At 42.0% G+C, this 24594-nt stretch overlaps 1 protein-coding gene across 7 annotated transcripts in view; it reads left to right on the forward strand.

Annotated features, from left to right (window-relative positions):
- The first annotated feature begins 504 nt into the window (after positions 1-504).
- The window catches only part of SOX5 (SRY-box transcription factor 5), a 650623-nt gene continuing 626533 nt past the window's right edge, over positions 505-24594 (forward strand). For 4 of the 7 annotated variants that reach the window (XM_062591571.1, XM_062591555.1, XM_062591536.1 and 1 more), the window contains exon 1: positions 15017-15356. The gene's annotated coding sequence lies outside the window, so the exon portion shown is untranslated. Of the gene's footprint in view, positions 558-1814; positions 1925-15016; positions 15357-24594 lie in introns of those variants that run through there. The other 3 variants (XM_062591577.1, XM_062591562.1, XM_062591596.1) reach the window with 2 other exon arrangements.

Below are 24594 nucleotides of genomic sequence, written 5' to 3' on the forward strand. Positions count from 1 at the left end.
ATTAATCAGAGCCAGTTTCCCGCTCCCCCTTTCCCTCCGAGCTGCAGCTGCAAGATGCACCACTTCTCGCCTCTCCCTCCACCGGTGCGCGGCGGGTGGCGGGCGTGCAAGTACGGTTGCGCTACCAGGACGCCTATTTGCTTGCAAACTGCTGTTTTTAAGCGCACGGGAGCTTCCAGCCCCGCAGACACCCGCGAGGTCCCCGCGGCCCGTCGGCGGGTCCCGCGCCGGTGCCCGGCGGGCAGCGCGGGAGGGGTGTGTTTGGGGGGCCGGAGCCACGGCTGCGCTCCGTCATGAGCGGCTGAGGAGGGGAAAAAAAAGAAAAAAAAAGAAATAAGGAAGAGGTAACCGCGAAATGCAGGGAGAGGCAAGGGCTCGGCTCAGCTCAGCCCCCTCCCCCCCCCCCGCTGTAGTCTGGGGGAGAGATGACAGGAGGAAGCTTCCCCAACTCTTCCCCCGCGTCCGGGGCGCGTATTTTAGGCTGCTGGGTCCGCGGAGGGGAGACCGCAGCTGCTCCAAGTCAGCGGGGGCGGCCCCGGCCCCGGCCTCGCGCTGAGGTAACTCCGTGAGGCAGCGCCGCGGCGGGAAGGGCCGGGCCGGGCCGGGCCGGGCGGTTGCGCCCCCTCCGTGCCGTCCCGCCCCGCCACCTCTCGCAGCGCGCACCGCGGAGCCCGGCAGCGACGGCTGTTATTTTTAAATCCGCCACCTTTTCCTAAAGGGCGTGCGTGCGGCCGCGTCTCCGCGCCGGCCCCCCCCCTCCCCCCAGCCGCCGCCGCCTCCGCCGCCTCGGCGCCGCCTGCCCCTCCGCCTGCGGAGAGCGGCGCAAGACCCCCCAAACTTCAGTTTTGCTTTCGCTTTCCTACGAGCACTTCCTAAAAATACAGATACGGGGGTGGGGGGGGGGGGGGTGGGGCGCATCCCTCCGTGCACCGAAAATTCAGAAAAGAGGCTGAGGAAAGGCGGCGGCGGTGGAGGTGGTGGGGGGTAGCGAAAAGGCTCCCGAAGAGGCTGGCTGCAGCGGCGGCCTCGGGTGAGCCGCACGCGCGCCCGCACCGCTCTTGACAGTTGCTGCCGTTACGGGAGGCGCGTGCGGACGCGCGGAGACGCGCGGACACACGGACACACACCACGCAACTCCCCGATGTTTGCTCTTAGCAAATAGAGGGGAGCGGGGGAGGGGGGGGGAAGCGCTCAGGTAACGATCTCCCAGGGGGCAGCAACAATTCCTGCTTCGTGAAGAAGTTGACCGGAGGAGGGAAGGGCTCAGTCCTCCCCCCTCCTTGCCCCTTTCCGAAGCGCTCCCCTGAGCGGCGGGCAGCGCCCCCCCACCCCTGCCGCCCTCCCTCAGGGAGGCGATGGCGGCGGGGAACCGTTGCCGCGCACCGGGCGGGTAACGGTCGCTGCCCCTGGCAGTCGCCGCGAGGGGTGGGGGGAGGAGGGGAAGGAGGTCGGGGCCAGGGGCAGAGGGGATCGGGAGAGACCTGAAGTGCGCGGGGGGGACTCCCCGCACGCCCTCCCCGCGGCCGCCGCCTCGCCTTCCTCCTCCTCCTCCTCCTCCTTCCCAGGGTGTCTGAGGTGGCCAGACATCGCACGGAGAGCTTCTCCTCCCCCATTGTTCCCAGTCTCTCTCTCTTTTCTTTTTTTTTTTTTTGCCTTTTGTTATTTGCGCTCGCATTGTGTTGTTTGTCTCTGAAGCCGCCTCATGACCAGCAAAGGGATTTCACCTCGTCCTTGAGACAGACAGAGAGAGAGAGAGAGAAAAGGGGGAAGGGGGGGAAGGAGAGAAGGAAAAAAAAAAAAAAAAAAAGGAAGAGATCAACCAAATACCCATCTCCAGGTCCCTCCCCACATCGCTCCCTCTCCCCCAGCCCAGCCAGTGTATCACTTAGCACCCCGCGCCCGGAGGAGACATTAAAGAGAGCGGGTAGGTGCGCGAACAGAACCGTTTTAACTTTGCTGTTTGTTGCCGGCGCGGGCGGCGGGCTGCTCCGGCGCCCCGCGGTCCCCCCCCCCCCCCCCCGCCCGCTCCGCCGCGGCCCGGCCAGGCGCGGAGGGAGGAGGAGGAGGAGGATGAGAAGGAGGAAGAGAAGGGCGGGGGGGGGGGGGGGAGGTGGCGGCGGGACCCCCGGCGGCGGGCCGGGCTGTCAGCGCGGCCGGGCCGCCCGCCGGGCGCTCGCACACCTCGCAAAGTTTGGCACGGCTCGTCCCGCCCCGCTGCACCCCGCGGCGGCGGGCAGGCAGGCGGGCAGCGCGGGGAGGCTGAGCTGCGCCGCGGTGCCCGGGCATGGCTCGCCCCTGCGGATCCCGGCGGAGCGCGCAGACAGGAAGCTTTAAATTCTTGTAATTGCCTCCGCTTGCGGGCGGGCGGGAGTGCGGGCAGCGGCCGGTTTCGGGGCGCTGCGGCGCCGGCAGGGCGGGCGGGCGGGGGCCGGGCCGGGGTGCGGGGGCTGCTGCGCGGGGAGCCGGCCCGCCCGGCCGCTCGCACCGGCGCGGCGGCGGGACGAGGCTGTTTACATATTTGCGAAAGGCATGTTCCGTGCGGCTCGCACGGCGCGGCGCGACGCGCCGCTCCGCCGGCGGGAGGGCGGCTCTCCGGAGTGGATTAAGCGCTCTCGCTCCACGCATTTCGGCTGCTTTCCTCTCAAAAAGAAAACAGGTCAGGGAGAAAAATCCCCTCCCAGTCGATGCCGGGCGTGCTGCGCTCGCTCCTCTCTCCCCGCCTTCCCCTCCCCGAACCGGCGTGGCACGGGCGGTGGGAGCGAGCTCAGCCTTTTCAGAAAAGTTAAGAGACTTTATTCTAACGCAACTGCGATCCTAGAATAACCGGCGCAGCTCGTCGGGAGGGACGTGATCGGATTTTCCCAGGGGATGGCATGCTGCCTCCGCGCTGTACTTTGGTCAAGGGTAGAACCAATAGAAAGCTGTGGGATTTTGGGTAATAAGTGTGGGAATCTGCAAGAGGAGTAGGGCTAAGAGTGATTTGTTTTCTTACTGCTCATGAATAATGGCCTCTAGCATTTTTTTTTAAACCAGCAGGCCAATGCAATAGGCACGTGGGAGATTTGGAGGCGTTCAACATTTCAATCATCATCAGCAGCAACAACAATAGAATAGGGGCGCCCGGGAGAACTAGAGCACAGTGTCTGAGGAGAACTGTTTTCTTTGAGAGTCTAGTATCACACGCTGTTACAGGTAGCTTTCCTTACCGTTGCTGCTGCTTAGCTCTTGCAAAAGGAAAGTTTGCAGTATCTTAAAATTAGAGAGGAAGTGATTTTTTTATAAAGATCCATTTTGCCCTATCCCTGTCAAAGAATGGGGTATTAACCTTCACTCAAATGAAAAAAAGATGTTGTATTCCCATTGTAAAACTGTAAGATAATGTGTCTGGTTTTCCCTCCTCCCAGTTTAAATAAAGCTGGCTGCCTACAGCCTTGCTGAAGTGAGCTGCTAAGATTTAAAATCAAATTCTTTTATATCAGGAGCTCATACACAGTTCCTCATCAAAATATTTTATCACCTGAAACTTACCTGAGAAAGGCTACTGTATCTGCTGTTACCTTTATATCCCCTTAATCCTTCCCAGTGGTAGAAATTACATTATTGCCTCAGAAATTGGTTCTTCATCCTGCAGAACATACTATTTACAACTATAAAACTGGGATTGCAAGGGGACAATTTTTGTATTATTTAGCTATAACATCTGGCAAGGTTATAGCCAGCTTTGTTTTATGAGCCTCCTCCAGCTGAAAAGGGAAAGGCTGGCATCAGTTTGTTGCATTTTGTGACCATTCATGTCTATTCTGACTTAATTTGAACATGAGAAGCTGATAAACACATGGCCATTATGTACGGAAGTCTTGCAACAGACCTTTCTGGTTGAACTTAAACTGTTTGGGTTGAGAGTTACACTATAAGGAGTACATGACTTGAAAGCCGTAAGTGTCTTTTGTAAACAGATGGACATTTGAGAGGTATTGACTGTTTCAAGTTAATTTGGTTAACATGTGTGTGCACATGTATCTAATTTAGCCTAGTATAAGTTTTTGTAAGTGGTGGAAGCTAATACATGCTTTTTGGAAAGAAAATAAAAGCATATAAATTTTGTCTGTCTGTGTTTGAGCTCAAACTGTAGAGGTTCTTAAGGACTGTAGTTGTCCTGTTGTCATCATGTTGTAGTAGCAGGTGAGAGTTACAGAGCACTTACTGTTTTTCAGTTAAGCATGCAGGCAGTTTGCTAGTGAATTCTGAAATGCTAAGACACACTTCTGAGATCTGTATGTGGAGAAAATAGAAAAGTGCTTAAACATACATATTACTGCACCTTTATCTTATGTACTACTTGCCAAAACCAGTTAGGTTGAGCAATATCATTAAACTGTCAGATATATTGTTTACAATGACATAGTTCCTTAGTGTTCAGGATTAAGAAACAGCAGTTCTCTGTTACTCATCGTAAAAATATACCGCTACATTCCAAGAAGGTTTATAAGCAGAGTAGCTAACTATCACTACATAAAGCATGGGAGGAGATAGAGACTTGGCATCTCTGACAGTGCTGCTGTAATGCAACATGTATATGGGAGTTTTGTTTCTGCCTGTGGTTCGTACTTACCCTGATATAAAATACTGTGATGTTGACATATGGATATACCAAAAAATAGAGCGTTTGTTGAAAAATAAGAATTCTAGCATTTAGGAGAAAGTAAATGAACAGTCCTTCTAAAAATACAGCAGTATGCTAAAGTATTGCCAAAGCACTGCCATGACGCTGTTGTAAGCTGTCATATTTTTTTGACCATTATAAATAGATTAGTATTATTATAAGAATTTTTTTCCTATTAGCAAAGAAGGTGTTCCCCCCACCCCCCGCCGTTTTCAACATAAGAACACTGTCATGTCCCTTGAACAGGCAAAACCATACTACCACTGAAGGCAGTGGGAGGGCTGCTTGCAAAGAAAGTGGGCAATTGGGCCTAAGCCGTGGGAATGGCCCTTGTGAAGTTTATGAACTCCTGTATTGTAAACTGTTTTTTTATAATCTCACTTTTCTGTACATTCTTCCTTTCTTCAAGGCATCAGAGATGATCATGGCGTAGTCAAGTTCAGATCAAAATTTGGTTTGGACAGTATACTACTTTAAGCCTGAAACAAGAATGAGCTCCTGTTCAGTGGTATTGAAAGGCTAGGAGCTTTTGGGAGCTTCCTGCCTTTTTCAAGGCATGCTTAGACTAGATGAAGAAAACTTCTTTCAGGTTACTGACCAAACTGTAGGACTAGGAGAATTTGAATCCAAATCTGTTTCCCTTTGTGAAATTTAGTAACAGATTAGAAAATTCAGGTCAAGACCAAAACCTTAGGTTCATGTCCTACCTCTAGTGATAGTATGATTAATCTGCAAGTTCATTGGCATTCTGTACAGAGTGGAGGCTACAGAAAAAGTTGATTTCAGATTGTGTATACAGTCTGTTAAAGCAGCTCAAGTCTGTATGTTGCTTGCTGCTTTGATGGACGTCTTAGGAAGGTGTAAGATTTGTCATCCTTGCAGTGCTTTCTCTGTGGCTCAGATCTGTTCTAGAGCACACATACACACACACAGAGCCATCTTCACAGTATATTCTCTATATGTAAAGTGCATTGTCTGAACAAATTTTTATTGCTCACTGAGCACACATGCTTTGTGTTGCACACGTTTCTAGATGAGGAGACCATATGCTTCATCACAGCTTGAGGAGAGTTTCCTCTAATATTTCTGACAGCTTTATCTTCTGTCTTCTTCAGTCTCTCTCTTTCCCTTTGAGCTGCAAAGGTAGATTGAGATGCTGGTAATCCACAAGAAGATCCATTATATTGGCTATTTTCAGAGGCACAAAGGATGATTACTTTCTCTTCCTAGTAACCTCCTGCTGGCTTACTAGCTGCTTGGGAGGCAGGTGATTTTAAGACTGCCACTTTACCCAGTGCATCAAATACTGAGTAAATCTTTGCTCACCAAGATTCCGGTTCCTAAAGCCAGTGGTAACACCAAAAATTGAACTTGAGTGGCCCAGAGCGCCAGCTCCCACTGTGATGACTCACACAACCATCAGCACTTTTTAGAGTTAAATTTGATCCATTGGCCCTGAGCGGTGCTGACAATTGCCAGCTAAAAGGCCCTTCAGTGAATTGTCCTTTGACAGAAGTCTTTTCCCATTTCCTGTTTTTCTTTTAAATAAAAAGAAATCCCGATGACAAAGCAAAAGCATATTCTGTGGTCAAGAGTGTATTCTGTGTTCTTCTGTTTCAGAAACAGAGTATTTACCTATATTTCAGGGAAGTGAATTGCCTGAAAACTACAGGTCAAAGTTACTCTATAAGGATAGTGTTCTTCACTGCTGCAAAATCTCTTCAAGTAAAAAATCATACGCTATTTAAAAAGATGTGTCATGTAGGAGTATTTGATCCTTTGAATGGATACAGTCAAAATACAAGGAGAAGTCTGTACTGTATTAGTACTGTAATAGTCTGGTAAAATACAAAGGTGTAAGCCCATCTTTTGTGAGCGTCTTCTTAGAGAAATTGAAAAGGTTTAGCTGTCCAGAGGAATTTGACAGCATCTTATACCTTCAGCAAGAAGTACAGAATTTTACAAAATACAGTCCCAATAAAATCACATCCTGTACTGCAGTGATTTCAATTTGAAGTCTCATGGACCCTGGCAGAGTGGTCTCTGTTTTACCTGAAATGAGTCTATAGGGTCTTGGGATAGCCAACGTCTTGTTCGGTAGGTTTGGATTTGTTGTGCAGGCTACTTGCCTTAACAAGTCAACTTCGAGGGAGATGCTTCAGAGATACTGGACTGTTAGTAAAATTGTTTTTAAGGTCTTGTTCTTAGTGGCAGTGATTTTAATTTAATTGAAAACCAGATTCTCAGCACTGGTCTTTGGCATGGGCAGGGTAAAGAATTGGCTAGGTTAGCAAAAAGCCTCAATGATAGGAGAACTGGCAGGATGGAGCAATTCTGCTTGCTTGTACCAGAACAATAACAGCTCCATCCTGCCCTGAGAATTTACTTTGGCCACATCTTTGAGGAGAGGGTATAATTGAGTTTTGCTTGCACTGCTCAGAAGCATTAAGCTGGCTCTGGAATAGATGTAAATATGGGTTGCAGTATCTTTCGTTTCTTTCAGTAAGCTGTAGGTATATGAATAGAGCAAGTCTAAATTTGTTTGAGTGCCAGTCAATTTAAAGACTCGTATTTAATTAAACTGGTTCAATTTCTAAAGTAGGATTATGGAGACTACTTCTTACACTGCTACAAAGTCTTCATATATGAGTAAGTTTTCAGTTTAATGAAAACAAGGGCTGAGGGGACACAGTAATCCTCAGCTAACCAAATAAGTATTTACTCAATATGAATCTAAAAGTTAATTTTACAGTCTGTTTAGAAAAAAAAAATTAAGCAATTATCTGGCTAAGTTAGTGTCTTTGGTCAGTGAATGGAAGAGTTCACTTTTCTTTTCTTAGAATGCTTTTCTTAGCTGAGAACACCATTTCTAATGTTAGAACTGACCTTCCAGCAGGAGATTAGTCCTAATGAAGCGAATTTGTGCTGAGAAAAATTCAGAAACCATTAGAAAAGAGAAGAAAATGAACAGTTTTCAAGTGACTTCAGAGCAGTTTCTGGATTAAAGGCAGATGCTAACTTCTGTATTACTAAACTCTTTAAGGACGTAGAGAAAATACCTTTTCTGTAACAGTGATTTTTCTGCCTAATCACACTCTGGTAGAGTCTTCTTTTCCACTTAACTCTGGAAGGAGCTTAGGGACATTAAGGGCCAGGCAAAGTCAGCTGTTATGGCTCTTTCATATGCTTTCCTTATGTGTACCTAGAGTAAGCTACAGGTGTGTTTACACTGAAATGAGATTTCTCCTTATGCTGTGGTAGTAAAGATCATGTTTCTCATGCCAAAATGTAAGCAAATGCATAAATAATAAGAAGAAATGAAGTGTATGCATCCATTCCACTTCCGTTTAATAATAAACTGAATGTATCTGCTCTTGCAGGGTATGTAAAATACATGAGAAGTGTATGTAGCCACAGAAAAGTGAATGTGTTAATGCAATATTCTGTTTTACTAATTCAAGTTTGGGAGAAGAGTGTGTTCAGTGTCAGATCTGTCTCTTCTGTGCTTGGGATTGATTCTATATTTGTAATTGTATGCAAACAGCCACTGGAAGTAGGACGGTTTGATTCTGAGAAAAATAAATGATTTGTTCTGATACGTTAAAATGAATGTTTTTATAGTGGCACCATGGTGTGTTAAATATGTTATGGTTGAGATTAACAAATTTAGGACAATTAATTAATTCAGCTTTGCAAGTCATCCATAGATTACTCATTCAATATCCGCACATACATGGTGAGCTTTTTAGTTCCCGTTGAAACCTGTTGCTGACATCAGTTTCATGAATTCTGCCGAGAGTCAGAAAAGACAGAACAGGAGTTGAAATTACTGAGGTTCTTGTCACTTCTATAAAACAGTTGCCAGTTGAAACCTGAAATTATATGAAATGAGGCAGCCCTATAAACAGACTTGCTGTAGGTAAGTATCAGTTTGGTTGGGATGATGGAAGTTTTGCAATTGTAGGGGAATAGTATTAATTCTCATGAGACATTACACATGAGTAAATGTTGATGAATATGTACAAATATGTAAGTGTGAATTTAGTGCTTCTGAAAGGCAGCTGACAGTTCTGGAAACTGAAGGCCTCTCTCTGTCAGAAAAGTGTAGTAGAGGAACAGCCCTGTAAAATTTAGTGCAGTTTATCACCAGTTTGACCTGGAGTATGTTCTGCAAGCAGCATCTCACAGAATGAGAAGTCAGATTCTCTACACTTTTGGTCCCAGATTCAGTAAAACTTCTTATGATTCTATGTGATGCTGTAAAAATACATGTTGTAGATTACTACTATGTTCATACATAGTACATTTGGGAACTTCAGATTACTTGGGGGAAGTCCTCCCTTGCCCTATCATAAACCATCATTAGACCAGTGTCTCACTTTACATGAACTGTCTTCAAAAGACAGCAATATATGATATGTTTTTATGAGTTAGAAAAAAGGGGGGGGGGGAAGTAAATCATACTCTTTCACTTTCTACAGCAAGTCCCCCTGTTGCTCTTTTAATAGGTGATGCTTTGCATTGATAGGGAAAGTGGTTCATAGTGAGAAGTATCAAGTAGAAATGGGATAGACAATGGAGAAAACAAGAGATTCCAATTGTTGAAAATATGTTGGAGGTAAAGGTGCTCCGGTTTGGGTAAAAGAGCATAAATATCACCAGCAGTTCTGTATTTAAGCACCTCTATAACGCACATAAATATAGCATAAAGAGCAGCAATAAGAAGCTTTAGGGAAAAATACCATTACACAATGCTGTAAAGTTTTAGAAATTCATACAGGATTTTTCTTCTTGCTGTGCTTAATTTTAAATTCTGAGTACTTATATATGAGAAGAAGGAAAATACTTACTTGTAAAACCGTACAGCTTGATACAGTTATTTTTATCACAAGAAGTTTTGCTCTTTCTAAGCTTAAGGTGCTTAGAAATGTATCTGTGTCTTCATCACTATTTATAAATTACCCATTTATAAACAAACTCAGAGTATGACTTGCAAGTTGTAAAAGTGTGTTCTACGACCCTAATTAAGAACAATATGTAAGTATAGGCTTAACTTTAGGAACATGATTTAGTTCATTTTAATTCAGTGAAATGTGAACATTTGCGTAAGTGCTGGCTTGAATTAGAAAAGAGTGAGTTTTCAATGCAGCCAAAGGCCTGTTATTGAAGATAGCTTAGACAGTGCCCTGTTAACTTTCAAGATGATTTAGGTGCTTAAGTTGCTCTTACAAAAGAGAAAAAAAAAATAAATGGGGCTCCTAAGTTACCTGTGTATGTAAACAATATTCACTCATATGTTTTGAAAGCCAGCATGAACTGTGACAACTGTGCATTAGAGATATCTTTCAGGAGCTCCAGAGACTGCAGATTTTACACAGATCTCGGGGCTAAGGAGTGAAGTTGTGGACATTTAAAATTGTTATTATTAGCAAAGATTGGCTTCTCTTGTTTTCTTTTACAGAATCAGGGATGTTAGTTAGACGGGACCTTCGGCATTCATCAGGCCTGGCCACCTGTGTAGAGGGGCCTGGCAGTAGGTCAGGGTGACTGTGGTCATGTTCGGCTGGATCTGCAACATCATCATGGTTCCACTGCCTGTCTGTGTGGCTTGTGGTTTGTTTTGGTGCCTCGTCTTTCCCTGTTGCTGATTATATTTCAGTTGCTGTTAAACCTATCCATGCATATTTTGTAATGTTTTCTGTTTTGTTCAAGAATATGAATGTATATGGGTTCTTTGTTTATAGGATGCTCCCAAAGGCTAGTTTAAGCCTGGTAAAGCTGATCCTTCTAGGTTCCCTCTGTCAATAATTGAAGGGAGGCTCCTTTAGAAAGTGCTGCAGAGCAAGAACTTCTCACTGTTGATCATAATGGGGAAGAATATTCTCACTAGATCAAAGTTAGACCATGTGAAAGTAGAGCTTGAGAAGTGAGAGAGAACCATTATGGGCCTAGTCTTGTACCCACTACTTGCATCGAGGGAGACTTTGCAATTTATTTTAGTCTCCTCATGCTAAAATCCTGAGATGGTGAGCCCTCTGAAGCAATGTCCACTAGAGCATGCATCTATGTGGGATTTCCACAGGAGCAGAAGGAAGTTCAGCACTCAGTGTTCACTGGTGTTTAATGGGCTTGGGAACACAGCTATTTCCAAAAACCAGCTGTTTCAAAAAAAAAAAAAATTTTTTTTTTTAATGCAGGAGAAATCATTGGGAGTTTTGCTATTTATTTCCTTGATTTAGTGGGGCAAGATTTTGCCCTCTTCTTGCTATTCAAAAATTGTGGAGACTTGTCAGTATCTTAACAGGTCTTGTTTCAGCCCCTAATATACTCTCCCATTTAGAGTTTTTATTTGTTTGTTACAGCTGTCTTTCCCTCTTCTGCTTTGGAGAGGAACAAGTAGGGTGTTTCTGTGGAGCTGTGCACATTTTTTTTTTCATTTTTTAAAATCAAATATGCAGTTTAAAGGAAATGGGGATATATGAGGGGGAAAATGATTTTTTTTAAGTATCACCTGCTTTTAAATAAACCCCTGTATACCCATGTATGTTTTTTCACTTGAAAGACACTATCTCCTTCTTCTAAACATTTGCACAGCAAAGTAATGCATTATTGCATTTTCATAAATAATTGAAAAGCGACTTAAAAGAAAGTAGGCCAACAAAAAAAAAAAGAAAGTGTCGGTTTCAAATTTGAGAGAAGAAAAATATGTTTCTTTCTTGATAGCAAGTCAGTTAAATGTTATTAAATCCCATTCTCCCACTCCAATGTGACCACAGACAAATTTGACAATTGACAGTTTCATTTCGAAGAGGAGGAAAGGGGAGAAAAAGGCTTTGGAACATTGAGTGTTTTGTTTTCTTTCTTTCTTTCTTTCTTTCTTTTCCTTGGTAAGAAAGGCAATTGTGACCCCTTATCAGTTTGCAAGTGACCGAGGAGCAAATCTCTGGAGGTCTGCTTGTTGGATTTTCAGTACAGTTTTCAATGCTGTGCTGTAATAATGCAAGCTATTTTAGAACTGTGCATACGTTAGTGTTCTGGCACGGCACGATACAATAATGTGTGAAAAAGCATAAGATCACACCTTGGTGAAACTTGCAGATTTCCTGCATAATCCGACAGTGAGCTCTTGTCAGGTTTTGACTATATGTAAAGTGAGAATAAAGTTTCCAGAAGCAAAGCACAGGCCTTGGATGCATTTTTATGGCTGTTCAGGGATTTTGGCCCTGACATAGTTATGAATGTGCCTGACTTGAAGCACTTTAGTCCGACTGTAGCCAACGGGCCTCCTTCTGTGCTTAAAATTTGGCACATGCTTTAAGTCCTCTGCTGAATTGGAGCTTTATTTTTGCTAGTGCTGAGACAGATCAAAGAGCCAGTGTAAATAATTTTTTTAAAAAAATAATAATAATCAGTCATCATGAACAATTTTCAAATAACAATACGGTGTGTTTTATCTGGTTATAGAACCATATATCATCTGTGATACTAGTTTGCCACAGATACCATCACCTGGCTGCTGGTACGTAAGTCCTTAACTGTTTTCATGTGAATTTGACTGAGAATGGCCTGGCAGACTGGAAGTAAAAATGTATTCAGTTACAAATGTTCTTGGTACAAAGTGAGGACCAGTGCCATTATTCCAGCATGCGCTTTGTGTGGGTTCCTAGTCATTAATTTATGCTACAACAAAAGTCATGGATGAGATGCAAAAATTCCTGATTGAGGCTCTGAGGCATGTGTCAGGCAGGATGCCTGACTAGAAGATCACAGTGGTCCTTTCCGGCCTTGTGATCAGTGATGGTCAGTATTAATGTGCTGCTACCTAGTGTTTTAAGATCAGAGCTGCGAAAAGAGAGGACACTGTTTGGGTAAGTCTCAGTGAGTGGAAGATTCGTGCAACTGATCCAACTTCCAGAGGAAAAAAATGTCAGTGTATTCATTCTCCCCCCTACTTTCTTCCCGGATTTGCTATGTCTCATTCCATTTTTAATAAAATCACTGAGGCTGTATTTTAAGTCATGGCCCACCATTTTCAGTCAGTGTGATATATTTGTTGAGGATTTAGAATTTGGGATGCTTCTCGCCTAGGTTTTGTAGAAACACCTGATGTGTGAGGTTAGTTCCTGAATACCTTCTGTGCTTGATTTACCCTCACAGGTTGTCAAGGTATTCAGATGACCTGAAACTGAAGAAGTGAGAGGGAGCTCAGCTGGCAAAAGTCTGACATTGAGTCTGACTGTGGTTCAAACTTTTGCTTTTTTTTGCAGAGTTAAGCCCAGGCTGTGTAGAAGGTGAAGAAAACCTTCTTCACCTTCTCCATTGTATCCAAAAAGCTCTCAGCAGCATAATTTTTCCAAATGATGATTAACCTAGTTAGCTCACATTGTTTTAAATGAAAGACAGTTCTCCTTTGAGAAAGCATAGTGATAATTCGTGATAGTATATCAGTGTCCCCACCGCAGCAGGCTGTGTGGTTGAAGTGCTCCAGTGGTGCTTCAGGAGGTTCCCTCAGCCAGGCACACTGTACTGTTGAGCCTCCACATCTGTCGTGGAGCACTCTGCTCTGCTTTTGTCCAGCTTGCGATTAAAACCCTTCACATCAGATACTGCTGTTTAATATGGGTCTGCAGATTGGCTTTTAGTGAAGCAGGCTCACAGCTTTTGGACATTTTTGAGGTGCTGTGGCATTTGTGACCATGCAAGGCACACAGATCTTTAGATTAAATAACTGGAGGATGCTCAGAAAGCAGTGTCATTTGCTGTTGGGAATTTACTTCCCTTTGCTTCTCCTGGCTGAGATCTTTCAGGGTGTAAGGCCAGAACTGTCTGTTTTGGGAGATCTCTTGTATAGATGGAAAAAGGGTTTTTAGGGCAAAAGACAAAGTCATTTTGTTGACACAGAACAGTATGTATCACTGTTTGTGTTATTACTGTTTTACATGTTTTGTATTTTTAAGAACAGCATATTGCTGACTGTGTGTTAAAACTCTCTCTTTTAGTGGCTTGTTTTCTTTCCGAAAAAGGAAGAAAACTACATTCTTACTGAGAAAACTCCCAAATAATAATGTACCAAATATTAGTGCTGTGTTCGTACATGATCAAATTCAGAAAGATTAGGGCATTGTGTATAATTTGCCTTCGTGTTCATTGGGTTAGCAGCTGTCAAGTAAGTGATTATAGATGTTGGCAGAGCTTTTTCTTTCTATAATCACTGTGAAACAGGGATGGAAATGTAACAGATGCCATTTAATACAGCCCAGCACCTAGGTTCTGTTTCTGGGTTTGGCTCTATTGCCTTGTGGCCAAAGAAAATTTCTTAAGCTCTTTTTTGCTATAGCATTAATGATAACACTAAATAGAATAACTATGTTCAGATTATAGACAGTAGTTGTTTTAGATGGGGTTTACTCTTCTGGACAGTGATAACTTTCTGCAGGAAATAAATTGGTCTGAGGCTGTGTTGGAACTTCATTTCCTAGGATTTTTTTATTTGTTAACTGACAAGGCTTTTTTTGATACCAGGCACCATACTTGAAGTCTTGTTGAAGAGCAAATGAAGCGTTGTGATGCTATTTTTTGCAGCATAGGAGTCAGTGTGACTCATTTAGTGTTCGTAATGCTTGTGACAGATTTAAAAAAATCAAATCAGTTACTCCCAGTGAGACAGATACGCACAGCCAGACCCTATTTGAGAATTATTTGCAGCACTGTTAAGACCAAAGTACACATCTTCCCCCTCCCCCTCAAAAGAATCCAGCTTATCATGAAATGTTTATCAGAGCCATATAAACATTTCTCAACTGCTGAATTTTGAAGGGAAATTCTTTCAGTCTAACATATGTAGTGCAAGCAAAACTCTTCATAGATTAAAAAAAAATAATTAGCTTGGTTACAGCCCTACTTATTACCAAGCATGCCAGCATTTGGCAAGGGTACGGTGATCTGGGAATTCACTGCTTGGAGCCATGGAACAAAGTGTTCTGATCCGACCCCGGCAAGCAGAGTCCAGGACTTGAACTGGAATCTTCAGGAGCAGAAAAGTCTTAAGTGTCTGGAAAATTGGCCTGTTGAGTCACCACGCAGGCACTAAAACAAAACTAATTTTAAGCAGGTCAGAGTTCAGTGATTCCCTCTGGAATCTAATTTTTTTTTCCCTTTAAAAAAAGTCTCATGTTTTAAGTGAAAAGGGTCAAAGTTGATGCACTGCTGCAATTTTTGAATGCTTTCCCTTAAGAACAGCCACCCAGGCTAGGATTAGCATGAAGGGCTGCTAGGCTGGCACTTCAGTGTCTGGGTTAAAAATATTTTAAAGCAGTAAATGCAGTCAGAACGGAGAGAGAGATCCCTGGGAGCCTTCCTATTCAAAAATGTGTGAGCTCAGGGCAGCAACTGCAATGTAATTTAGGGCAGTATATGCTTCATAGCTTTAGAGAATATTGCCTCTTGTTAATGTTATGTTGGAGGACAGTGGGATAGTAGTAATTTTAGAAAGGTGGTATTCCTGTTTGTTTTACATTGGAAACTTCAGAATAAATAAAAAGAAGCATCAATTGAGGAAGAAATGTAACTGCAGAAAACCAGCAATGAATCCACTTCTGAGCAGACTGTAGAAACGACAGGGGGAAGTAGGTATAGAAACATTTTCGTGGGAATGCAGCTGCGAAAGGAACTTAGCAGACAAAGGCGAAATCAGGTATGTATTTTAAAAGGCATGTGGGCAACTTTTGTCAAAGAGCCCAGTGAAGAGCCTGCTCACATTAAATTACAAAATGTTTTGGGGGATCGAATGACAAAAGGCTTGTATTGCTTTTCCATTGCTAAAGAAATGGATCTGCCTGTAAGCAGGAGTGATTCAAATAGCTGGTTTAAAAAAAACAAATACTTGCGAGAGCGAGGGAGATTTTTCCTTCCCATTCCTTTAGGAGAATTATTTCCTTCTTTTTCTCTTCATATCTTAAAGAATTCCCTTTAAATCTGTAAATGAAGAGGACAGGGTCTGAGCTATCTAGGGAGGCTTGAATATAGATTCTGTTTGTGTCGGGCTTTGTGAGCTTGGTGATCTCTGTTTATCTCTTAGGAAATAGTCATGCTTACACAGCACAGCAAATGCAATGCACAGATGTCAGAAGAGCTAAAACAAAGAAGTCTGTCTAGGAAAAGCAATGCCAAATCTACTGGTTAAGAGTTGAGAAGTAGCAGTTAGGGCTTCTGGTTTCTTTACTTCTCTGTGCCTCTTTATGACAGTAGGCAAATCTCTAGGCCAACATGAGAACTCCTTATTCTTGCTAGTAAGTTTTAGCTCATGCAGACTATGCTGCTCATGTGAGAATGTTCATGGGAGTGGTTGCCCCAAATATGAGTGCAAAGGTTTATGTTCTGGTTATCAGTGCCATAGTGATCCTGGTTTGCTGAATAATCTCTCTCCCACGGGGCTTCTGTGTTGATGTGCAGTGATTGTGTAGTAAGTAGCTCTTTGAATGATGGTGCTATAAAGTTTAAAATTTATCAGGAGAATCTCAGTCTAACTTGATAGTACATAAAGTTATTGGAATGCTTTTCATTCATTCTCCCACAGGTATTCAGTGCATGAGGATTTAAATGTGAGGATGCGTGAGGCTCTGAGATGCAGTTTGTTCTCCAGATTGTGACAAGGTTCCATTTTTCTCAAGCCTTACAAGTAGCTATCATACTTTATTAAATACTTATTTAAATTTAGAGAAAAGTTACTGACATGCATTTCCTTTTGTATTTAAGAACACAGTATATAGCCCTTTGAAGTCGTATGTTCGAAGGAAAAAGATGTGCTTAGGATAAGCTGAACTTGAATTAAATAGTGTAGGCAGATAACAGATTGAATTTGCGATATGGTTCGTTTTGCTAAGGAAGTAAGTCAAGCAATGAGTAATGCTGGGCCAACATGTATCACAACAGGAGGTAGCGTAGCTTTAGTGCAAGGTAGTGTGGTTCATTGAATCTGAATTATGGAGCAATTCTTCTAACTTAAGGGATAATGATGGTTCTGAAAAAAGCTTATATGTGATTTGTATAACTATGATTCAAAATCATGGAGATGAATCAGTCAGACTTCCAGCCCTGATACTTTGATTCACCATGATTTGTAACTTGCAAACTGCAGTTTGTTTGTAGGTTTCAATTTCTTACATTTTGGAAAAACATACTTCTCTCTGCTAGTATGGGACCCTGTGGAAACTTTGCAAAAGAGGAAAATTGTAGGGAGCTAAGAGGCAGAGTGTGGTTCGTGTGGTTCTCAAACATGGTACTGATTTTCTGTTTGAGTTCTACACTAGTTTTCCTTGTATCCAGGCCCTTTAAAAACTTATCCTCGTGCAAGAGGGTTGCAGCATGCGTGTGCTGTGCCGATCCTTTTTAACTGGCAAAGCTTTTACACTTACACTAGCTATTGGAATATGACGGGTCAACAGGATCGTTCTCTTTATCATGAAGCACACCTGAAATATCTGCTTAGCTAGCGCCTGTGACTTCTTAGGAAATATTCAAACCAGTAGGGAGCTGCAGGACTCAACCTCCATCTCCCAAGGGTTAACAGTAACCTATAATAATAATCTTGTGGCACAAAAATGCTTCTTTTTATGCATTACCTATTTCCAGAGGCCTAATTTAGGTTTTGTATCAAAATGGATATCACAAACTTCCTGCTGAGAAGGAAAGTGCTACCAAGAGACTGCGTTCTCTGTTATTCTCGTGGTGTCTGGGAGGGGTGAGGAGACAAGGAAACAATTGCTGCTGTCTCTGGCAGTAAGCAAGCATAGTAGCACGGGATGGGTTGCAAAGGTAAAACAGTTTGACAGTGTTGTTCCTTGTGAAAGGTTGACCTTTGGTCTCTTTTAGAATATCCATCTATCTCTGTATATCTCTCTGTATAGATCTGTATCTTCATATAGAGACAAATTTATACAGCACCAAGAAAGAAAAAAAGATGTAGATCGGATTAGATTTGGAAAAGTTAGGTTTCCAAATTGCACAAAATTTTCACGTGCCTTTACAGGAGAAGATTATCCTAATGGAGTAAAATGAGATTATGCTTATTTATTCTTAAACACATATAGCTCCATTCAGATATCTATATGTATGCGCCCCTGTTTTATCTGTGTACATTTTGTGCCAGATTCTCCTGTAGACCCAGCTATTTTCATCTGTTACCTTCATCAAGAATGTTTGTTTAATATTTTCACACATACAAAATTAAATTTTGATTATTTTTTTCTGTGAGTGGAAACAAGGAAAACAAAAACTGGAATTTAAAAAGAAAATTTTCTGAAAATCAGAAATGCTTACTGAACACCCAAATACTTTTTTGCTCTCTGGTATTAATTTTTCACTGGAAACACATGTGGGAGGAGAAGGAAGATTGTAACAAAACCAAAAAAACGCTTGTCTTTCAGAATTTCCTGGCAGCTGGTATTTTTTCCTGCTTTTTTGAATAAAATTTTGTTATATGACAGAACTTCTCCTGAACCTCTCCTGCTCTTTCTGCCCATGGAGTTTCCCTCAGGGGTGGAGGAGCTCTTGTGGCAGTCTTTTTGCTGTTCAGCCCATGGGCCATAATGCCCCCTCCGTCTTTCCCTCCACTCCTCCTGCTTTGAGCAGGCACGTAGTTCCTCTTAGGGAACTGTCTGCTTTGCTCAGTCTCTGGAGAGAAAGAGTTCCTGTTGTTCCTGGTTATTCCAATAGAGCAGATTCATATGCTGAAATATGGGCAAGATCAGAAAAGCTCACCTGGTCCAAGAACCCACAGCAATGCATATAGGCAGAAAGTTTTACATGCAAGATCTAATCATAGGAGGCAGGGTAGTGTGGTGTGGAGAGAACGAAAATCATATTTGGTCTGTGCGCGTGTGCGCGTGCACACGCGCATGCATGCCTACATGTGTGGGAATGCGGAAGGCACAGCCAGCTTAGGTAGGGTTTATGAGGTTGATTTCAGCACTGCACATGTAGGATTGTGTTGGCCTTGGTCCTCAACCACATGGCTGGGCATAAACGTGGTCCTTAAACATGAGGGAATTAGCCATCCCAGCTAGAGGACTGAGCGCGTGGTGGTGAGTGTGGAGAGCGTGAGCTCCGGTCCTCTTCCTCCACTGAAGTGCTTTGGCATTCTGACTAAGTCACTTGACCTTCTGTTCCTCCATTTTCATGTATTTAAAGATGGTTATACAGACTGATCATCACACATGGCTGTTGTAAGAATTAATTAATTACCACTTGTACAGTTTTGGAGACTTACAACCCTAAGTAAACAAGAACTTAATCTGTTATTTTCTTCATATTTATACTATAGGAAAAATCTACTAATTTGTTTCCAAATGCATGACACCCAAAAACTATCTTCGCGATTCTAAGTGAAGTCAGGGCTTGATGCCAACACTTCTTTTTCCTAGTGAATATGGTGTACTTGTACACTCAACTAGAATGGTGCAACCTTTCAGTTTCACTCAAGAGCTGGGAATTTTTCCTTACTATTTTTCTCTACATGTAAGCTGTAAATATCAAATACTTCTATTTGATCAGATTCTTTGTCCACATGATTGTACCCATTGCCATTTATCCTTTAGATGCATATTTCTTTGGGAAGAGCTCTGACAAACTAGTAAACTACACGTGTTTTCTTTTTTTTTTTTTCATGTGTTTTGTAGCCTCCTTCTACATTAATTTTAAAAGGGATTAGGAGAGAAGAATGGAGACAAAATATAACAGAGATGCTTGTCACCTCTTACCCTCTTTCTGTATGCGCAGAAAAGCCTCTTAGTATATAGTTTGGGGAGAGAGGAGTAAATCATGCCCTAAACTTAATGTATCATTACAAAAGTGTCATATGTCAAACGTCATTGGTTCAGCATGGAACATCTAGACACAACAAGATGAAGGAAGTCAGAATTCCAGTCTGTCTCTGAATTTGCCATCATATGGGAGTTAAATCAGAGCAGAGTTTTTTTTCTTTTATGTTTTAATTTCCTTTGTTTTAAGAAAGTATTGTTTTTAAATGAAGTGAGGGAGGAGAGTAATATGCCACTGACATGCTTTGGGATCTGAGGCTCCTGTGGACCTCATAGGATGTCAATGGACTCATTAAGATTTAGCCAAGTTTTATGCATTATTCATAATATACATTCACAGCATGCACCCTAAAGACTGTCTCCTGTGAATGCTTAGTCAGAATCATTTGCATTCTGTATTATAGATCCATAATACATTTAGTACATTTTGGGTATTATCCTTTACACATATTTCCAGCCTTTACTGTTATGGAATGTGCAGCAAATATGTTTAAACAATAGCATACAGTTGTGTTTTGTCGTTCCATAAAAACTAACACATAATAAGGACCCCGATGAAAATTAATTATTGTGTATGAGCAATGGACAGGTTTTTTTTCTCTTTTTAGCTTCAGTGTCATTTTAGATGTCCTTCTGTAACGTGTTTAAGGGTGGTTTTTTTAATTCTGGGATGATACTTCGTAATTTTTTTGTTTCAAATATATATAAAAATCATTTTTGATGTAGGAGGTTGGCAGGTGATGAAACATCAAATTGAAGCTGAGATGTTTAATAATCATAAGAGCCGTTTGCTGTGAGTTTACTCTAATCCTACGAACATTATTTCTGCTGTACATGACAAGACAAAAGAGTCAACAAACACCACATCAGAAAATTAATTCTCTTCCTGTTATCTGAAATGTTGAAACTCTTCTGTTTTCTCCTTTCTTCAGCTGCCATTGCATCAGGGTGATTGGGCTGATCCCAGCATTGCCACTGGTCCACTGAATGGCCCAGGCAACTTCCTTAACATACCTTTGCCTTAGTTTCCCCATCTGTTGCACAGAAATAAGAGAAATAATACTCCTAGTAATACTCCTTAAAATCCACTGTTGTACCTGGCTATTTATATTTACTCCTTGTCACTGCAGTTAGAGAACATTCTTTTTGGAAAGGCTGTTCTTTTGAGAAAATTTGATTTCTTTTGGGTCCAGATTGCAGTAGAGTGAAGTCAGAGATGTATGAGAATTATCTTCTATGTGAAGAATCTGTTAAAAGATCTTTTTTTGTCTAGTTTCTTCCTGCTTGGGAAGGAACTTAAAAAAAAAAAAAAAAAAAAAAAAAGAGAGAGAGAGATTTCTAGTTACCAGTCCGTACATAGGAAAGTAGCAGTGAGCAAAGTAAGGAAAAAGGCCAGATCTCAAGTGAAAGCAAAGTCCAGAATCTTGTGGCATCTGTTGCAGACACATTTTTGCAAGGAAGCAGCCCTTATATGTCTTCAGGAAGACACAGGGAATGCAGGACTTCAAATCCTCTCTTTTTTCAGAGAAATGATGGAAGGTTCTGCAGACCTTCTGCACTTCTAACACTTTGGTATGCTGATGTCCATGTCTCAGCAACTTACCTTGCGATGGGTAATGGTAGGTTCTAGAGCCTAAATATCCACAATGCTGAAGGATAACAAAAATTATCAGGTGATTTTGTGTAAAGTTTTTAAAAAATGTTGTAATACCTGATGAAAACCCAGTGCTTATCAAAATGTTTAAAATAAGTGTCAATATCAAAGAAGATTGAAATTTCTTTTTCCCATCATAGGTTTAATATAGGTTTGTGAAGATGTGGTCAGGAAGAAAAGAGCTGGTATGAAATGAGTTGAAAATCCAAAGGATTATTTCTAATTTACTTTTTACCAATAGTCCTCCTAGTTTACCTTAAGGCAACATCTATGCATACATACTCTGAAGATACAGCAGAGAGTTAGGAAGGATTTTGCTGTATGCTTACCAAAGTTTAAGTATCCCATTCTTCGATTCAAAAGTGACTTCTGATGTCTTGGTCAAATAACGTCTGGCATACACATATTTCATTGCCTTTCTGTTTGAAAGAGATGACCAGTTCTTTCTCAGAGTTTTTCACAATTGAAATGATAATTTTAAATTTGTTTATAAACATGCAGGTTTTGCAGCATGCCTTTTGCTTACATAGCAATTGACAGTTCCCAATATTTATGTCTGAAGCACAGAAGCAAAATACTTCTTTTTTATATAAGACGTGGCACAGTGGAGTCCTAGTCTATGATTATAGTAATAAAAAGTAAGAGTAATCATTGTAGAGGCAGCAGCGGTGTTGGCACTAAGTGCGGACATTATTGGATCCTTCAGCATTATGGCCTTCTGTCCGTTAAAGCAGTTCTATCTCTCCACCTTGCTTTTTTGTGTTACTCTTGGATATGTGTGACTGAAGGTAGGAAAGAAAGACGGTGGGTATGAGACTGGGATTCAGGTTTCCATTCGCTTGGTGCTGCAGTCCTCCTTATTACCTCCCTTGAATCCTGAGCTGCCATTCCTTATTTTCTCCTATTTCCTCTCTTCCAAGGCTCCTGCTGCTGCCCTGGCATTTCTGTTCTGCAGCCCTTCCTTCTTGCTCTACCCTGAGAGCTCCGGTCCAAAGCCCAGACTAACATGAATCAAAGATTATTAGCTTGGGTGTTACTGCATACTTGCATCACTTACAGCGTTGATCCATCTCACTGGTTGGACATCAGCATCTGAGACCAGTGGGAACTTGTTTTTTCTCACTGCGTATCAACAAAACAGGAACATAAGCAAAGCTCAAAAAACAAGACATCAACATACACCTTTAAAATTGATAAGTATGCTGTATATAAGCCTAACTTCTGAGATTTTTTTATTGTTCTCATGAATACCATTTATATTTGAGCAAATGCAAATTCATTACCATTTTTGATACTTTAGAAGCTGCTTCTCTGAAGGCATGAAGTTACAAAGATGCCTTTTAGTAAGTACATCTCAGTTCAGATTACAGTGCTGTGTATATGACACCTCTTTCTCCAGAACAGCCTGAGATTCTCCTATTTGTATTTGTCTTTTGAGCAATTTAAATTCATATTGTAAGATGAGTAGTAGTGCAATGAGCATGTTTTTGTTAGTGTGATTAGACTTAGGATGTGGAAAATAAAGAACTTACTTCCTACTGTTCTGTGAAATTTCTAGCGGTTTTATTTATTATTTGCAATTCTAAATTACTTTTAACAAAATCTCTTCAATGAATAGCTGTTTAAATAGCAACTAGGCTACATAGGAAATGAGCACTGTACATTAGCTGGACTCGCAAGGGATGGTGAAAGAAACGGTTTTCTTTTCCTGTGCTAATTTCTGTGCCTCTACCTTCCATAGCAAAGAGCCTCTATTCCATGTTTCAATTCAAGACTCCTCAAGTACTGTGTTGTCATTATTAATATAAATAATTATACTATATGAGTAGTTGTTTGAATTGATAAGTTTAAAGTGTTTTTGCTGGGTTAACTACCATTTTGTTAACCCATTTTCCAGATGGAAAGGTTTTGTGTTTGTTCTTCTGACTCAGTGCATCAACTGGAGACCCAGACATTCCAGTTAGCTGATACTCAGTTCCGTGCTTGCTGTCTTGACTCTTCATCTGTCTTTTATCCAAAATAATGTGCATAGTATTTTTGTCTATCCATAATGTTAAAAAAGGTCTACAGCTAGAACCCTTACACAAGACGAGATTTTTAAAAATAATAAATACTGATTTCTTTTTTTATTTGGCTTAGTTTTAAGTATTTATAGTTTAGGATCCTAACTTGGCAACAATAAGACTAAGCACTTCTAAAAACTGAAATCTTCATATGATCGTATGAGTTGGAGCTTTAAAGGAAATCACCAAGCTTTCTGAAACAATAGAAAAAAATCATAGGTGTTTACAACCCAGGAGCTTCTATTTTATACGTGATTAAAGGGAGACGAAAAGTGGTTGTAGATCTAATGCAGCAAATGGCCACACAGACTTGCAGGCTGTTTGTTCCTCTCGCTCAGAGATCCTTCACCTTGTGGTGCTTCATGGGGCATGTAATATCCAAGGAAGGAAGGTTAGACTCTGACTCATGTACCCCATGCAGTAGAGTTTGGAACAGAGGAATCTCGAGAGCAAAGGACAGCGTTTAGGGAAGATGACACTGTCAAGTTGTTCCTTCTGGTTAGGTGGAATTTTCAGAGTAAGAATTTTCCCCAAAATTTTGTTGAAGGGGAGGTGCAGATGTGTACGAGTCTCTGCAGCGGACTTTGCTTAGAAGCTCTGACTGATTCTGCAGGCCTGTGCCTTTGAAGGAGGCATTGCTCCGCAGTGCTGTCAGCCTTAGCCCCTCCACTGATCTTTGCTTACCTTGTCACTAGGGCAAGGAGCAGCAACCCTTCACACATACTTCCCCATCGCCTTCCTTACAACAGCTGCAGAAAGCAGCCACCCTCAGCCAGGGCTTTTCACCTTCCATTGTGGGCAGGCATCATCTTTTATGTTCTGGTTGTTTTAAAAATATCTAAAATCCTCATGTCTCTGGTACAGCTCTGTTCAGGAATAGTTTTCTCTGATGCTAGGCCTCACCTTTGGTGCTTTTCAACTTCAGCCCAATTAGCAAGGTGTACAGTAGCTTGCCTTGTTATTTGTTCCTGAGTTTAAAACCCTGAACGCCCTTTTCTCCATTTTTTTCACTTCTGACAGTTTTACAGCAGTGGTACTGCCCTGATCTTCCTGATTTGTCTTAGTGTTCAAACCATTTTGTAGCAATGAAGGAAAAAGCAAAAGCAAGAGTGTAGAGCTACATTCACTCATCTGTATTATTTTAGTGATAAATCTCAATGATAAAATCGATCAAAATGTACAAGAAAGAGGGCTGCAGTCCTATTTTGAAGATCAGCCCCCTTTATTGAAGAGAGGATGAGAGCACTAATGAAAAGGGTAAAAATTGAGGAAGTTGGTGGGTATGTCCATTTTAAATGTATGCCATATGTACTGGGAGTGACTTGGTTCACACAGAATATTTGCAACTTGGTCAAAAATAGAACTCATAACTTGCATGCTTGTGCTTCCTCAGTCCAG

This window comes from Rhea pennata, chromosome 1 (assembly GCF_028389875.1).
Source record: "Rhea pennata isolate bPtePen1 chromosome 1, bPtePen1.pri, whole genome shotgun sequence".
In the NCBI taxonomy this organism is placed as follows: Eukaryota; Metazoa; Chordata; class Aves; order Rheiformes; family Rheidae; genus Rhea; species Rhea pennata.